Source organism: Polistes dominula, unplaced genomic scaffold (assembly GCF_049000335.1).
Source record: "Polistes dominula isolate Pdom_NZ unplaced genomic scaffold, Pdom_raw_medaka contig_168, whole genome shotgun sequence".
NCBI classification, from domain to species: domain Eukaryota; kingdom Metazoa; phylum Arthropoda; class Insecta; order Hymenoptera; family Vespidae; genus Polistes; species Polistes dominula.
Window position 1 is genome coordinate 1,611,122 of NW_028301024.1, and position 19,198 is coordinate 1,630,319.

Genomic DNA, 19,198 nt, shown 5'->3' on the forward strand with positions numbered 1-19,198 from the left:
GAAAACTTATGATTAATTCGTGATTACTGTAAAACATTGAAGTTAAACGAGAATACGAACTAATAAATCAGAATTCTTACATTCTGATTAATCTTTTGCTGTTTTCATTAATACCTTTGTATAGATAACTATCATTCGATATAATTCTTCGAATTTATACCATTATTTGCTATTGTGTGAAAATTATAATATAATAGATATGAATAGGGGTTACCTAGAAAATTAGCAGCTTCTCGCAATACTATTGATTAGGTTGAATCATTAAGAACATCGCGAAGAGAACGTTGACGTTGAATTGAAGAAACATCAAGTAAAAGAAAATACGGCAACTTACACGCTATTTTCTCATTATCGCAGTTTATTTCCCTGTTTTCTATTGCAAACGAAGAGAGAAAGGTAAGATCTTTTTACCTGTTAAGAAGAAAGGACACATTAGAATAGTCGATAAAGGCAAATTTAGTTTTCTCGTTTCCAAAAGACTTCATTATTAGCTGACGATTTTAACGAGCTCTTTAACGGCCAGCATCACTGGTCCAGTCGTCTTAAAATCGATTTAGTCTCTCTCCCTCTCTCCCTCTCTCTCTCTCCCTCTCTCTCCCTCTCTCTCTCTCCCTCTCTCTCCCTCTCTCTCCCTCTCTTTATATATTTATCTATCTCTCCCTTTTTCTCTTATTTCGTATCTTTCAAGATTACCAATCTCCATAAACGAGAAATTTCTCAAGAACGTTTATTTATAGTATTATTCAAGACTTCTAAAATGGATTCTTCTTGTGAAACTTGCTAATTATCGTCAAATATAGTTTAACATTAAATACTTTATCATCCTAAATGTGTATATTAAAATATTTTTTAATGTATAAACGAAAAACTTAAAACAAAAATTGCGAATAACATAATTTTGTTTTCAATTAAATAATAAAGTAACAAGAGGAATATCTATAATAGCAACAAGGTAAGAGGACTATTCTTGGTGAAACGTACAATTTAATTGCATTTGAGTCGTCGTAGGAGTAAGAGGATGAGGAAGAAGAAGTGGAAAGGGGGAAGGAGGGGTTGGCTGCCCGCTTAAAGGTTAATTCGTAGCTAAGACATTTTAATGAATGCGAGTGCTTTGGGCAACAGCAGCACCGTCATGGTTCTCCACTCTACTGCAGAATGTAAACTTTCCTTTGACGTTCTCTGTGTAAATTAGGAAACAAGTAATCTTACCTAGTATCTTCATGATTTACACAGGAACGGTCAAAGGAAACTTACAGCGACTTCAACGATCTCCTCTCCCTCTCTCTCTTTCTTTATATATATATAGATATATATAGATATATATAGATATATCACTATCCCTGTAGTTTCATCGAAAAGGCTACCGCAGTTTCGAAAAGTGATAATTGGATATCGTTATACAGAAGCATATCAATCTTCAATGATCTGGAATTAAGTAAATTTGATTCGAAAATTATAATTTAAAGACAAACAATATCTTTATTTCTACTAAGTACATTTTATTTCTTATAATTAAAAGCGCTTAATCATATTTTTAATGATTTATTTAATATAACAGATAATATAAAATAAAGGAATAAAAAAACGGGTTGGAGCGTTTTCATAAAACATGTATCTTTTAGTTGAATGAAGAAAAAACAAAAAAGTCAAAAAATCGTAAATTGGCACAACTAAGACAAAAAGGTCCGATTTTTGACCCTTTCTTCCGACGGTTTTTGGGTCAAAAATGGCAATTTTTGAAAATTTTTGTGGCATTCTTAAAATTCAACTAGAAGCTAATACTATAAAGAAAATGTGTGCTAAATTTCATAAGAATCGGTTAAGAACTTTTTGAGTTATCTTGCACGCCAGTTTGAAAAAAGTCGTTTTGAGAAAAACGCGTTAAAAGTTTAACGTTCGCGTCTAGCGCCGAGTTGAGGCGGAGCACTTAAATGAATTTTTAATCCATAAGTAATGCGAATTTCATTCTAAAAATTTACGGGCATGTTTTTGAGATATTAAACTAACTATTTATGAAAAAAAAAATTCGATTTTTTTTTTTATTTTACTTGTATCGCCGGCCTTAAGGGAGGGGTAAGGGTTTCAGCGTAAAAAAAAAACACTTTTTTTGCGATTTTTTTTCTCAGATATGGATTGAGCAATTTTATTCAAACCTTCTATACATTATTGAGCATAGTTTTGACAATGTTCTGTAAATTTTTCATGCAGAAATATTGAAGCATTAGCCCGTAACAGAGCTTCCCGCAGAACGTCTTGAAAAAAAAAACAATTTGCGGTGTTCACTGTAACTCGGCTGGAAATTATCTGAAAATGAAAAACCATGAAAATTTAGTCAAATTATAATCAAATCTTCCCCCCTACGTTCTCTGATTATTTATTTTTAATTTAAAAATTTTTGGCGGCCATCTAAAGTGTGAAGAATTTTCCACGAAAATTTCCGCTATTTTGTAGGCGGGAAACACCCTTAATGTAAAAAAGAAAATTTTACTAAACGTAGGGGGGAGGTATTTTATATGTAAAAAATGTGTACAAAGTTTGAAATGAATCGGTCGAGTAGTTTTTAAATGGCAGTGAACACGGTCTTTGAAAAAGTAGTTTTGAGAAAAACGCCTTTAAAGTTTATGAAGCCAAAAAGTGAAGAAAAAATTTTTTTTTCCAACTTACACAGAATCATCGATTCCAGCTCCATACAGCACACTTCCTGCAGCATTGTCGATGTCTTCAGTCTCTTTTCAACGTCTTCTGGTACACTTGCACTACCAAGTGTACCAGAATTGATGAATTGATGAAGCACTTTTTGTGGTAACCTCATCTTTAATTATTTTATTCGGATTAAACCTTTTTTTTGATCTACACAAATAAATCCTTCCACTTTGTCGGTCTTCTCTCGAAACTTTGCTTACTTTCGGCATTTTTGAACAGAAAATTTTTTGAGAAAATTCTAAAATGACAAGCGCACGGTCGAACGTACAACGACAAACTGACGCTCGTTTCTTGCTTTAAAATATTGTAGTGTATAGTATACATACAAATATAAAATATATCTTTATGGCTTTAGTTACCTGCCTTTACTAAATAAAATATTTCTAAAACTAGATAATGGGTTAGGACAATAGCAATGAATAAAGTGTTCGACAGCTGCACTGCTATTCCGAACGCCCGTAGCTGTTAGAGTTAGAGCGTGAAAGGCCCCGAGACTAATTTGACAATAACTTCAAGAATATTGCTTAGATCGGATTAAAGTTTTAAGGACATATTCTTGAAATGTTAAACAATAAGATAAGACCAAAAAAAAAAGTCGATTTTTCGAAAGTGAAAACCCTTACCCCGCCCTTAACAAAACATGACGATAAGGTTTCAGAAAATCTTCCAAAAACCTTCTGTGGGACGAGCGCCTCCATGCCAAACTTACCTGGGCATTCGTGAGAAGGATTGATCGGTGAGCCCTGGCTGGGGAAGCTCAATTGTTTTTTTTGAAAAAATTTCAAAAATGTTTTCTAGAAACCTTTCGCAAAATATAGTGAAAGAGTTTTAAAAAATCTTTCAAAAACCTTTTTAAAAATCCTTTGCAAGTTTCTAAACGCGGACATTTTCACCTTGTAGAAAGATTTTTTAGAAACCTTTTTGAAAGGATTAAAGCTTTTTAAGAAATGTTTTAGAAAATTTTTAGAAAGTTTTTATGTTATGTGGGGTGTTTTGTATAAAAAATTACGACAATATCTTTGTTAAATATTAAGACGTTTAAAGTAACTTATAACACGAGTATTAATTATTAATCTACACGATTATAGATACTTACAATTTTATTCTATTTCTTTTTTTTATATATACATATATAATATTAGATAAAAATTATTATAAAGAATCTTAAAATAATTATTATAACAATATTACATAACAATAATTCATATATAATAATTACATGTTTATAATTCTTTAAATATAGAACATAATTTTGATTTGATATCTTATTACAGATTAATCAAAAGCTTGAAGTTGTCGAGCGACGTTATGAGGATCAAATGTTCGATATTTTTCCGATTATCAAAATATATTGAAACAGTATTATTTTATCTTCCGTCAATTGACCATTAAAGCTTTCTCTTTCGTATAGTAAACATTGCATATTTATTAATATACCTTCAATATAAAAACATTTCGAACTTGAAGTTATAATTAGATTAGAATGTTAAAATAAATGTACTTTTGTTTAAACAATTACATAAACATTAAGAGAACGTTAAAATAAGAAAATTATAATCTTAAATTTTATTTATTGCGAATATTAGTTCGTATCTGATGTTTTATTAGCTGAAAATTTCAAACTCAAAGTCATCAATGGCCAGAAATGTTAAAACAAATGTATTTTAGTTTCAATAATTCAAAATATTGTAAGAGTTATTTTTATTATTTATTATTTATTATTATTTTTTTAATATTAATATAAGCTATTCTTAAGAATTAAAGAAAAGAGAAAAGAAATTATATACAATTATAATATATAATATAATTATTATATATAATTTGATAAAGTAAAATAGAATGGAATCGTAAGTGTCTATAATTTTCCGAATCACTAACTTTTTAACATAACATCACACAAAGCATACTTTTTCTAATCTCTCAAACAATAATCATCTATTTTTTTTAGGAAAAATTGGTATTTAGTCATTTCATCTTCAGTTATATATATGTAAGAGTGCGAGTGTATGGTGTACATGGAAGTGGTTGATGAAAGATTTGTAGCGATATGGATACGAGTGCATATGGCAAGAAAGAAAAGCGTACGATATCGGCTGATGTCATCGTTTGTAAACACCCCGAAATCTCTCGAATGTTCCCAAGCCGGAAATCGGGAAGAAGTCTTTTTGTTTGACCGATTGGGAATAGTCTGGAGATTTCTAGAATGATTAACGGAAGTGATCGGGACCATTGGTGGGGTGAATGCATATATAAGCGCGGTGAAGAGGGCGGTCCTCGGGCCCTTCTTGATTCGGTGTGACGAGTGAGTGTTATACGAGTGTGGTTACGGTTTCTAACTCTGGTTACTTACTTTTTCTTTCAGTCTTTATCTTAAACCTTAATACTTAAGTCTTTGTTATATTATAATAAACATTTCTTTTATTTCGATTCAATAAAATCTTATATATATATTTGTCTGTCTGTCTGAAACCACGCTAACCACCACACCACCACCCCCACAGTTCAGAAGTGGGATAAAAGAAATAGTGGGATCTGTGTCGAAGTGAATACGCGATTTTTTTGAAAGTGATATAATTCTGTTCTTCTGTTCGCTGTGCGGAAATCTCTGTTCGTCGTATACGAAGTCTTCTGTCCGTTGCGCGGAAATCTCTGTTCGTTAGATACGAAATCTTTTCTGTCCGTTGCGCGGAATATCTCTGTTCGTTTACGCGAAGTCTGTTCTGTCCGCTGTATATGCGAAATTCTGTCCGCTGTGTGTAGAAAATAATATCATATCGGGTTTGAGGAATTATCATCAAAAACAGAAACTATCATAATGTCTGCTAAGGAACCAAGCTCTTACACCGTTTGCCAATTGAAGGAGGCATTACGCGTGACAAATTTGCCTACTGTCGGAAACAAGAATGAATTAATTAGTAGGTTGACCGAAGCGGAGCCAGAAATATGGCAGTATCTGGAGATGGAGTTAAATTATAATGTTCAAGAAGACGGTTCGACGGGACGTGACGAGCCGACGGTTGCTGTTGGAGCTCTACGTGTTGAAGACGGTCATGTTTGCCGAGAACTTGAACTGATAAGAAAAGAAAGAGATCTGCTTATAAAAGAATTGGAATTGGTCAAAAGAGAACAAGCCATACAATCGGCAACTACTTCTAGCATTGGAAGTTTAAACCGAATAAGTAATACACCATGTAATATCAACTTGAGAAGTATTAGTGAGTTGCTGTGCGAATTCGATGGGTCCGACCATTCATTTTGGAAATGGGAACAACAATTGAATTTAGTACGTAGTACTTATAGTCTGGACGATAACAGCACAAAGATTGTTATCAGTTCAAAGTTAAAAGGATCAGCTCTGAATTGGTTTCATTCAAAACCAGAACACATCAGTTTAAGTGTGGAAGATCTTCTTCAACGGATGAAAACAATGTATAATAATCGTCAAAGTAAACTGACCTTGAGAAGAGAATTTGAAGCACGAATATGGCATCCAAACGAATCCTTCAGTAGCTATTTAGGAAAAATTGGTATTTAGTCATTTCACACCACCACCCCCACAAAATATACAATTAATTTTTGCAAAGTAATTTTAAGTAATTAAAGTAAATTAAAGTAAATTTAAGTAATTTTTGATGATGTGATATATTGACATGAATTGTACATACAAAAGATGTTACAATGTTAAGTATAAAACATACGTCACTCTATTAGCATAACAAAGTTATTAATTAGCTAAATTTTATTTCTAAATAATTAAAGTAGAACCTTTGAAGTCTACGTATTAAATTATAGTTTTCAAGTAAATTATTTGCTAGAGAGTTCGGATGGTTTGCTAAGCGAATTTTTGTAGCGTTCACTCAAGTTGGCAATTTCTTCTTTTATTATAGAAATTCCTAAATCTTTATGGATTCTTTTATTAGTGACGTATTAGAGGAGTATTGCAAATGTTCTGCAGTGTTTTCGATTAGAATCTCTGTAAAATTTCAATGTTGAGTTACCAACGGTTCCCTATAGTTGAATTCCATAAGTCCATATATGTTTTAGGATAACTTTGTAGATAGCAAGTTTGCTATACACTTAACTTACATTAGATGCTTTGCCAATGAGCCAATATAGCTTTCTCACTCTTTCCTTTAAGTGGGTAAACAATGATCATCCCCTTGTCTTTTCGTTACATGTATAATACGTTATTCCCCTCTATCGTTTATCATCATTTCTTTTCTACAATTTTCTCCTTAACTTTACTTTTCTTTGGAAAATTCCCACTTTGCGTCATTGCGGATAATAATTGATCCTATGATCACTCAGTTTTCAATTACATACACCATAAAAACACACGCATATATATACACACATTCTCATGCACTCTTATCACAATATCTCACAATATGATAAAAGAAAGAACAACATTTTTTGTTTTTACTTTTTTTACTTTTCTTATTTTTAAGAAATTCGTCTTCAGTTATTCTGGAAACATTTACAGTGGTGGACATACTGTGGAGGCCATATATTTACGTACACATAGCAAGATCATATTGAAATCGTTTTATATTTGTTCATTCAAGAGATATACAAAAACCAATTTAATTTTTTATAAGTCCCTAGCATACATTATTAAATGAAAAAAAAGGATTCTTAATTTTTTATATTTAGAGAATTTTGAATATTTTTCTATTCCTAAGTAAAATTTCTTGCGGAAACATACTTACGTACATACGGAAATATTTATATTTTTATAGATATTTTCAACTTAAATTAAGTTAAATTAACTCAAATTGAATTAATACGATTAATATTTAGTAACTAAGCCTTTATTCCTTAAAATCTCGGCACTTACGTTACATAGATTCGATAAGTCGAATGCATCGACTAACTGGTATTAAAGACCAAGTTTCTTGAATTATAGCATACAATTCGTTAATATTTTATCGCTTTTGTTTTTTTACATGTTTGTCCACATCAATTCATAACATTTTAATGGGGTTTAAGTCCGGAGATTGCGCTGACCACTTCATTAAATTAATATTTTTTTCACTTAAAAATGTTTTTACCACACGTGCGGTGTGTTTCGGATCATTATCTGCTTGATAAATCTAATCATTAGGCATATACTCCTCAGCAAATGGTATTAACTGATCCTTTACAATATTTAGATAAAAAAATTTGTCCATAATACATTCGACGAGGTGAATAGGGCTCGTACCATTTATAGTCATTGCACCCCATACCAGTACCGATTCACCGCCACCTTTTACAGTAGGTCTTAAACAACATTTTTTATATTCTTCACCTCTCCGATGTCTAACATACACTTTCCTGTCAAAACCTAATCTAATAAATTTAGATTCGTCCGTAAATATATAATTTATATGTAATAAGTTATATGGTAAATATAATTGGACCATTGTTCGAGTGTCCAATTAATATGTTCATTTGCGAAAGAAATCCGGGCCCTGCGATTCTTTTCTGATATGAATGTTTTTTTTCTGGTAACACGCCCATTTAATTGAAATTCATTCAGTCGTCGTTGAACAGTCCTTACACTTATTTTAGTATGTAAATTTGCAGTTATCTCTCTGTGTATATCGATTGCAATTTTAAATCTATCACCTTCAGATAGACGATGAATTTTTCGGTCCGTTCTTCTATCAGTTTTTCGAGGTCTTGACGTACGAGGAATGTTATCCGATGTACCATTACGTTCAATATATTTGACTGCTTAGTGACATGTCATAACTGACAGTTCTAGTTCTGCAGATATTTGTCGATATGATTTTTCACTTTTGCGGAGACGTTGCACTAATCGTCGTTGTTCTGGCGCAATATTTTTTAGCTTACTCATTACGAAAGATTTTATATCACGTCTAATTTATTCAAATTGTCGATAGAAACTGAAGAATATTGTTTACATTCTCAAAATTGCGCATTAAATACGACAAATCTTAGTGTACGTAAGTAGTCGTCCACTGCGAAATCTGTACCTCGGAATACAATGTTTACAAACAGCTTTATTTTTTGGAATTTATAAAAATGCTTTTGTTGGTAGATGCTTAATGATCGAAACTTCTTAGAAATAAAACATTGAATCAGATAGATAAGTATGAAAAAAACATGAGAAAGTTTAAAAGTTAAAATGTGAAGTGTACGTAAGTATATGGCCGTCACTGTAAGTATTGTTTCACTAGTTTAATATGTCACATAAGTTATTAGATATTTAACATTTACTATCTAAAATGATAGTTCTCAATACATACAATGGGGGATAAAATTCCCCCAGTAAGTATGTATTGAAAAATTCGTACAGTAAGTATGTGAAAAAAAAGATTTATATTTTCTTCGTTATTAATTGTAATACAATGCATATATGTTAGCATGTAACGTACTAACATTAGTAGTAAGTAATATAAATAAACAAAAGTTAATTATATTGTTTTATAACTCACAGGACTTGAGTATTCGTCGAATAGTGAAATTTCAACGGGATATGAATATTCGTACATTGTTAGTAATCAATATAAATATACTTGTTAGTATTTCGTAGGATTCCCTTTTTGGCGAATAACTGCACCCAATCTGTTTGGTAATCAATCATATATATTGTATTATAATTAATAATTTAGAAAATACACGTCTATTTCTTCTTACATATTTACAGTAAAAATACTTTTGTACCCCACTGTACATGAACACTTTTAATAGTAATCGTTCTATGTTATTTACGTATTAAGTCTTTTTTGTTCTTATATATTTATATACATACTCACATGAGATAGAAAACACTGCTTCCTGTTACTCATGGATTTTTCCTATCACAATATTAATAAAGTATATTAAAGTGTTCGATATACCTTGAATGTTTGATAATTAATAAAAGGAATTGTCTACTGTAGTTTAGAAGTACGTAGTATAAGTTCGACATACCATCATCTTCGAAATTCCCTATTAGACTGATTCGTTGTTCTCTGTGAAATTTAATTAATCCTTAACGAACGAGCGTAATTAGATATACAGTTAAGTTGTCGCAAGTATGGCGGCACTTGTTCTTTAAGGGTTAATATACTTTTATTGAGTGTTGTTTATATGATATGATATTTATATAACGAAAATAATATGCGTAGTAAATAGAATTTATTTTTCTTTTCCTTAAACTTTCTTAGGGGACAACGTGCCAGTTTGAAGGTAAATTTCGAAGAGGACAGTACTCCGATCATATACTTGGTGTTTTTAAACAACAATACACATTTCTTTCGATTAATGAACAATTAAATAAGGTATATCGAACACAATATTATTGTCTACTAATACTTATAATCGTTTAAACATATTTACATTGGTTTAAACATTACATACCTATTAATGAGATTAGCATGGCACGAGGCTTACGTTAGAATTCGCAAATGATAACCGGCTTGAAAATTAGGTTGCTCATTCAAGAGCAACATAACCCTATCATATTATTAACGTCGTATTAGCATCACATATTTTTTTATCCAAAAATGTCTAAATTTGAGCCAAATAAGCGTCATTTGCGGGAACTTTTAATTTACTTCTTTAATTTAAAAAAATCTGCAGCTGAGGCGCATCGATTGCTCGTAGAAGCATATAATGAGGCTGCCTTGAGTGAGAGAACATGTCGTCAGTGGTTTCAAAAGTTTAAAAAGCAGTGATTTCGACGTAAAAGACAAAGATTGCAGTGGAAGGCCAAAAATTTACGAGGATGCAGAATTGGAGGAATTATTGGAGGAAGATTCGTCTCAAACACAAAAGGAACTTGCACTTACTTTAGAAGTCACTCATCAAGCAGTCTCACATCGTTTAAAATCGTTAGGAATGATTCATAAACAAGGTAATTGAGTTCCATACGAATTAACCCCTTGAGTACTGAATTTTATCTGAAAATTTTTATATTAATTTCTTACTTTATGGATTAATATAAGTAAAAGTAATACATTTTATTTGAAATATATTTATATTGGTGACATATAAATATATATTTTTTGCAACAACATTTCAATTAAAAGATATAAATTAAATATATAAATAAAAACAAAATAGAAATATTTATATATTTATATAGATGACGAGTCTCACTCGTCAAATGTACCCAAAGGGTTAAAGCCGAGAGATGTTGAACGCCAATTATGCATGAGTGAAATGCTGCTAGCTAGGCACACAAAAAAAGTTTTTTACATCGAATCGTCATTGGTGATGAAAAGTGGATACATTATGATAATCCAAAAAGAATAGAATCATGGAGATTACCTGGCCACGCGTCAACATCCACAGCAAAACCGAATATTCATGGAAAAAAACTCATGCTGTGTATTTGGTGGGATCAGCTGGGTGTGGTGTATTACGAGTTGCTTAATCCAAGCGAAACAATCACTGGAACTCTCTACCGAACACAATTGATGAGATTGAGCCGAGCTCTGAAGAAAAAACGCCCTCAATACTACTCCAGACACGACAAAATTATTCTTCTACATGATAGTGTTCGTCCGCATGTAGCGGTTCCAGTGAAAAACTATTTGAAAACACTTGATTAGGAAGTACTACCCCACCCGCCGTATTCACTAGACATTGCGCCGCCTGACTATCATCTGTTCCTGTCAATGGCACATGCTTTGTCGGAGCAGCGGCTCACATCATATGAAGATACCAGTAATTGGGTTAATTCGTGGATAACCTCAAAAGATAAGGAGTTCTTCAGACATGGAATCCGAACGCTGCCTGAAAGATGGGAAAAAGTAGTTGCTAGTGATGGACAATACTTCGATTAAATTTAAACTACCGTTCTTTCACAATAAATATTATTTTTTTGACAAAAAACGGCGGAAACTTATTTGTACTCCTAATAATAATTGTTTATAATTTAAATAACAAATTCTACTTCCACAATTTCAAGAACTCATAATTACCTACTTTCATCTTTTCATTTTTTCCATTACAAAATAATAAGTACAAATTCATAGTTACAAAGCATTCCGTTTTTTCTTCTAGGTTTTAAAATATTCAACAAATGTTATTAACTGTACGTTTCTTCAATATATTCGATTTACTTTTTAGAAACTTTAATCATAAATATTCTTCCAATCGTTTTTGACGTCCAATGCGGTTAGTAATCACGTCGCGGTCGCGGTCGCAATAAAAAAACTTGCTTATAGTTTTTTATTTACGTAATTGTTTGCTCATCGTCGTCCTAAGGGTAGGAGATCCATCGTACATTCATCACTGAAGATAAAAGGTAACTCCATTTTTATATCAATTATTTGTACAATAAAACCCATTAATTTGTCATTACAACAATATTAACATATTAATAAATGTTGTTGTTTTTATTTATGTTTCAGAACCTCATTGGAATCATGAAAGTAAATCAATGCAGTAATCGTGTTGTATCATTGAAATAAAAGAAAATAAAGTCAGTATTGTTCATCGTACATAAAAAGTTTGTTTTTTTGAGTAAACAAATTCGTTTATAGTTTCTTATTTTGGTTTTAAACGTATATTCATCGTTAACCTAAAAGGAAGGAGGCTCATCGTGCATTCATTACTAAAGATAAAAGGTAACTTAAGTCTTATATTAAATATTTATTCAGTAATTCAGTATGATTTCTTATTTTCGTATTCATAATGTAAAGGATTGTTGTATCGTTTAAAATAATATTAAAATCGCGAATCAGAAGTATGTTAATACGTTAATTTCAATTATATCGCGTTTCGAAAAAGCTATTTCTGAAATTTATATATTAAATTTACTTACGTTAACACGTTCACGCCGGCGCCGATTTTCAGTGTCTGCGCTGTGGGGCTATAGACTACAGGCCCGACCTAAAAAATCGATGGGTCATCTGATCCCCCAGGAAACCTATATGGGACGATATAGGGGCATAAAATAATAATTTTTAGCACTATGCCGTTACTTGTAAGCTGTCCAACTGAGTGCAGGTGAGAAATAAAAAGCACAAAATAACCGGGTGCTTTTTTATCAAATGATTTTGTACGGCATTCTTACCACCTATAGATCCATCGAAAATAATGAGAAAACACGTAGTGCCGTTAAAAAATAGTAAGCCACAAAGTCGGAAAAAATTTTTGATTTTCTGACAAAACCCCAGGTCTATTAAATCATTTGATTTTGAACGGCGTTGATTTCATACAATTTCGATACCTATTCTAATTAATTATTCCGCAACGCCGTACTAAAAACAATGCAACAAGGGAGAAAAATCGAGAGTTAAAATCCACCTTTTTCCACGAGTCTGGGGGGTGATCTGAAAAAGAACGGCATCGGTTTCAATTTATTTTATAGCATTTAGAAGTACTAATTAAAATAATGCCGTTTAAAAATTGTTGTTTATTTGAATGTTTATCAATAATTAACTTAATTTAATCGTATATTTGACTTTTACAGCTGTAAAATCATTTGACCCTGTACGGCAACTTGTTTTTTAACATGATATTGCTAAGTACAATTGTTCTATATTATTGCCGTTAAAAAAAACTGTTCTAAAAAAAAATATAGAGAAAGCAAAAAATGAAATTTTTTCAATTTTTGCTAAAGTTTAAATTGTCGTACATTAATAACATAAAGCAATTTTTTAAATGTTATTGTTGTTTTAAATAGTATAAGGGTCAATGAATTAAGAAAAAATCATGCTGTACATTTTAATGCAAACCATATTGTTTGGCAGATAAAAATAACACTACCGTTTTAGGGGGTACTTTATGGTCATCTAATACTGTACGACATTAACATAATTTTGAAGAGAACAGTTAATAATATGTAAAAATTATTTTTCCGTCTATTTAAAGTGAAACAGTGTGAATATTATATCTATAAATTAAAAACTATCAAACTCAGTATTAACATTTTTCAATAATTTTTAATGAAATATACTTCAAATACTGTTATTTTTTTGTATAGGAAATATTAATAAAAAATAAAAAGTACTACAATTTTATTAAATAATTTCACATATGTTTTATGAGTAAACAATAAAATTGCTGATAGCTGATTTAAACTACACAATATTTATGTGGAAATATATATATTTTTAATTTTATGACTTGCTTATTTATTATTGAAAGTACAATTGAAAATAACTAGTATTGTTAAACTAAAAAGTTGTTATAAAGAATTTTTTTTTGTTACGGAATTCCCAGCAAGAAAAAATAAAAGTAAAGTCTATTGCTGTGTATTTGGTTGTACAAACATAGCTTGTCGTGATGAAAAAATTAGGTTTTTTACCTTCACGTAAGTATTTTCAACAATTATTTTTTCTGGTTATTATAAATTGGTCAATCAATAAATTTACTCATGCCTATATTGTTTTTGCGTATTGTTATAGCTATTGATTCAACTCGAACTTATTTAAAAAAAACAAGTATTCCTAGTCAAAATCTTCCTTTAGGATCATCCAAAGAATGTGCTTGTCCTGTAGATCAAATAGGTTCTCAAGAAGAAAGAATACGTAGAAGATCAATTAAATTAGTGACAGTTACTGATATTGCAATACTGCAACAACATATTTACAAATACCACTTAAACCAGCCTTGTATGAACAACTCATTCCAATTATTCGACCATTTTTTAATATTCCACCAGTTATTTCATGTGGATTTCCTTTAATATGTGAAGTTTGTAAACAAAAAGCTAAAATACTTATAATATTACAATCACGACTTGGTACTTGACCACACTTAATAACATGTCCAGCATTTAATACACTTTCATCACCAACAAAATTTTTATTGCTTGGTTTTGTAATATGTTTATCTAATATACACATACACATACATATACAATATGCGTATATATTATATTGTATGTATACTTCGCGTTCGTGCTACCCTCCTGAACACTATACTTACGTATTAAAATGTAAATTAAGAAATAGACAAGTATTTTAATAAATAAAACATTCATTTAATAATTAATATTTATTATTTGAATAATATTAATTTTAAAGGAGAGTTCATTTTACGAAGCAAACAACATAAAATGAAAATTATATGTATTTATTATTTTTATTACTTTTTTATGAATATGAACTATCATATTTGTACAGCATTGATTTTATATAGACGACTGCATTAAATAAAAATAAACTATCTAAATGCCGTACAAAAAAATGTCGTACTAAATATTACCCAAAAGTTCATTTTTTTATATGGATTTTTCGGAAGTTTTTTTCCCCTTACAGACCCTTTGACCAAACAAAATGTACGGCATGTGGAAAAATGTTATCTATGCATAAAATACTTTCAAAAAAATTAATTTTATAAAGTTACAAATCACCCCCCAGACCCGTGGAAAAAGGTGGATTTTAACCCTCGATTTTTCTCCCTTGTTGCATTGTTTTTAGTACGGCGTTGCGGAATAATCAATTAGAATAGGTATTGAAATTGTATGAAACAAACGCCGTTCATAATCAAATGATGTAATAGACCCGGGGTTTTGTCAGAAAATCAAAAATTTTTTCCGACTTTGTGGCTTACTATTTTTTAACGGCACTACGTGTTTTCTCATTATTTTCGATAGATCTATAGGTGGTAAGAATGCCGTACAAAATCATTTGATAAAATGGCACCCGGTTATTTTGTGCTTTTTAATTCTCACCTGCACTCAGTTGGACAGCTTACAAGTAACGGCATAGTGCTAAAAATTATTATTTTATGCCCCTATATCGTCCCACATAGGTTTCCTGGGGGATCAGATGACCCATCGATTTTTTAGGTCGGGCCTGTAGTCTATAGCCCCACAGCGCAGACACTGAAAATCGGCGCCGGCGTGAACGTGTTAACGTAAGTAAATTTAATATATAAATTTCAGAAATAGCTTTTTCGAAACGCGATATAATTGAAATTAACGTATTAACATACTTCTGATTCGCGATTTTAATATTATTTTAAACGATACAACAATCCTTTACATTATGAATACGAAAATAAGAAATCATACTGAATTACTGAATAAATATTTAATATAAGACTTAAGTTACCTTTTATCTTTAGTAATGAATGCACGATGAGCCTCCTTCCTTTTAGGTTAACGATGAATATACGTTTAAAACCAAAATAAGAAACTATAAACGAATTTGGTGCGCTATGGTGCGCTATGAATCCTGTAGGAGGGTCGAGCCAAAGAATTTTAGTGGACCGGAACTCATGTAGTCACGTGATTGCGCGCGAATAAATCATACATTTTAAGTAGTATAAAAGTTCTATAGTAATAGTAAATAGTCTAGGGGGTAGAGTGGTAAATTGGTTTGAAAAAATTATGAACTAATGAATTGCATCAAATACAGAAAATAAATGAACAATATTTAATGATAATAAAAAATTTATATTAACATAGAATAGGTTACACAAAAAAATTATTATAAGTTCAAAAAGAAAGATTCAATTAAGTTTGATTTGATAAAAGGCATTACAGTATTTTGAAATTTCAAAACAACTTGTAGGAATTTATACAATTTTGATAATAATAATAAAATAATAATAATAATAATAATAATAATAATAATAATAATAATAATAATAATAATAATAATAATAATAATAATAATAATAATAATAATAATAATAATAATAATAATAATAATAATAATAATAATAATAATAATAATAATAATAATAATAATAATAATAATAATAATAATAATAATAATAATAATAATAATAATAATAATAATAATAATAATAATAATAATAATAATAATAATAAAATAATAATAATAATAATAATAATAATAATAATAATAATAATAATAATAATAATAATAATAATAATAATAATAATAATAATAATAATAATAATAATAATAATAATAATAATAATAATAATAATAATAATAATAATAATAATAATAATAATAATAATAATAATAATAATAATAATAATAATAATAATAATAATAATAATAATAATAATAATAATAATAATAATAATAATAATAATAATAATAATAATAATAATAATAATAATAATAATAATAATAATAATAATAATAATAATAATAATAATAATAATAATAATAATAATAATAATAATAATAATAATAATAATAATAATAATAATAATAATAATAATAATAATAATAATAATAATAATAATAATAATAATAATAATAATAATAATAATAATAATAATAATAATAATAATAATAATAATAATAATAATAATAATAATAATAATAATAATAATAATAATAATAATAATAATAATAATAATAATAATAATAATAATAATAATAATAATAATAATAATAATAATAATAATAATAATAATAATAATAATAATAATAATAATAATAATAATAATAATAATAATAATAAGAGACACTAAACAACCGACAAAAAACCATAAATAAACATAAAAAACCAAAATGGCAAATCTGACTAGAACAAAAAATACACACCATAAGGAAAGACATAGGTAGACTAACACAAGCAATAATAGGTAATACGTCAAAAAACATAACAAAATACATCAACACACTCATGGACATAAATAATAACAATTACACAGTCAACCAGCTGCTGGACACGCACAAACAAAAACTTGCTGTATATGCAGCTAGACTCGAAAGATATAACGAATCATATAAGAGGAAAATCGAAAACAGAACATTCTTAAACAGTGAAAGAACATTCTACAGAAAACTAAACATAGAACAAGAAATAGGACACATACAACCAACTAAAAAAGAAATAACCACTTTCTGGACACAAATATGGTCAAACACAGCAGAACACAACACACACGCAACATGGATAACAGACGAGAAACAGAAATATGAAGACATGCCAGAACAAGCCGAATACAAAATAACGGAAGACGAGCTAAAAAATACAATACGCAGCACACATAATTGGAAACACCCAGGACCAGATCACATACAAAACTACTGGTACAAGAAATTTACAACCACACATCCATACCTAACACAGCAGATAAATAAGATAATAGAGGACCCCCAAGAACTCCTGAGTTTCCTAACCGAAGGGATCACTTTCACTAAACCCAAAAATCAAAACACTGAAAACCTAGCAAACTATAGACCCATTACGTGCTTACCAACATTATATAAAATAATAACAAGTACAATATGCCGGCAAATCGATACACACCTCACAAAAAACAATATAATCTCAGAAGAACTAAAAGGATGCAGAAGAAATAGCCAAGGATGTAAAGAACAACTTATCATAGACAGCATAATAATGAACCAAGCAAGAAAGCAGTAACGAAACCTACACACATGCTATATAGACTACAAAAAAGCCTTTGACTCAGTACCACACACATGACTTTTAAAAATTCTAAAAATAAACAAAATAAATAAACAAACACAACAATTCCTAAAACACACCATGTCAACATGGAGAACAGAATCATATTAAAAACACTAACGGATACCATAAGAACGGAAGAAATAAAAATTAAAAAGGGTATCTTCCTAAGAGATACACTAAGTGCCCTATGGTTCAATATGTGCCTAAACCCATTATCCACAATATTAAACAAAAGTAAATATGGATTCCAAATCAGAAATAACAGACAAACGCAGTACACAATAAGCCACTTAATGTATGTAGACGACATAAAACTATATGCAGCAACAGGAACACAAATACGCTTTTAAGAATCACAGAAAACTTCACATCTGACATAAAAATGCAATTCGGAATAGACAAATGCAAAACAACACATATCGAAAGAGGACAATGCATCACAGACGATACACAAAGAACATTACAGAACGAAACACTACAAAACTTAGAAAAACACGAAACATACAAATACCTCGGCTTCGAACAAAATACTAAGATAAACCATACAGAAATTAAAAAATACTTACAAAAACAATACAAACAAAGACTCACAAAAATACTTAAAACCAAACTAAATTCAAAAAATCTCGTCAAAGCAATAAACACATACGCAATATCAGTCCTTACATATTCCTTCGGAATCATCAATTGGTCAAACACAGACTTAGATGACACCAATAGAATAACGAGAACGCACCTGACAAAGTCACTAAACTACACCCGAAATCATGTGTAGAGAGATTAACAATAAGTAGAGAATAAGGTGGAAGGGGAATAACGGACATAAAAGCGTTACACAATAGACAAATAAAAAAACTCCGCAAATACTTCCACACAAAAGAAACACAACTACATGAATGAAGCAGTAACGAAAGCCGACAAAAATTACACACCACTAAACCTATCGACAAGCAACACAGCTATAGATAACTATAACAACATAGACCATACACAAAGCAAAATAAACGCATGGACCACAAAACAATTACACGGAAAACACTATTACACCACTACATACGAAAATATAAACAAAAACGACACATACGAATGGCTAAAAAAAGGAAACCTCTTCCCAGAAACCGAAGGATTCCTAATCGCAATACAAGATCAGGTAATCTCAACAAAAAACTACCTCAAGTACATAATAAAAGATATA

At 29.8% G+C, this 19,198-nt stretch overlaps 1 long non-coding RNA gene across 1 annotated transcript in view; it reads right to left on the reverse strand.

Moving 5' to 3' along the window:
- Positions 1-278: 278 nt before the first annotated feature.
- LOC149031964 (uncharacterized) overlaps positions 279-19,198 on the reverse strand; it is a 50,862-nt gene continuing 31,942 nt past the window's right edge. Inside the window, exon 3 of the long non-coding RNA XR_016177128.1 lies at positions 279-411. This is a non-coding gene — a long non-coding RNA (uncharacterized LOC149031964). The remainder of the gene's footprint in view (positions 412-19,198) is intronic.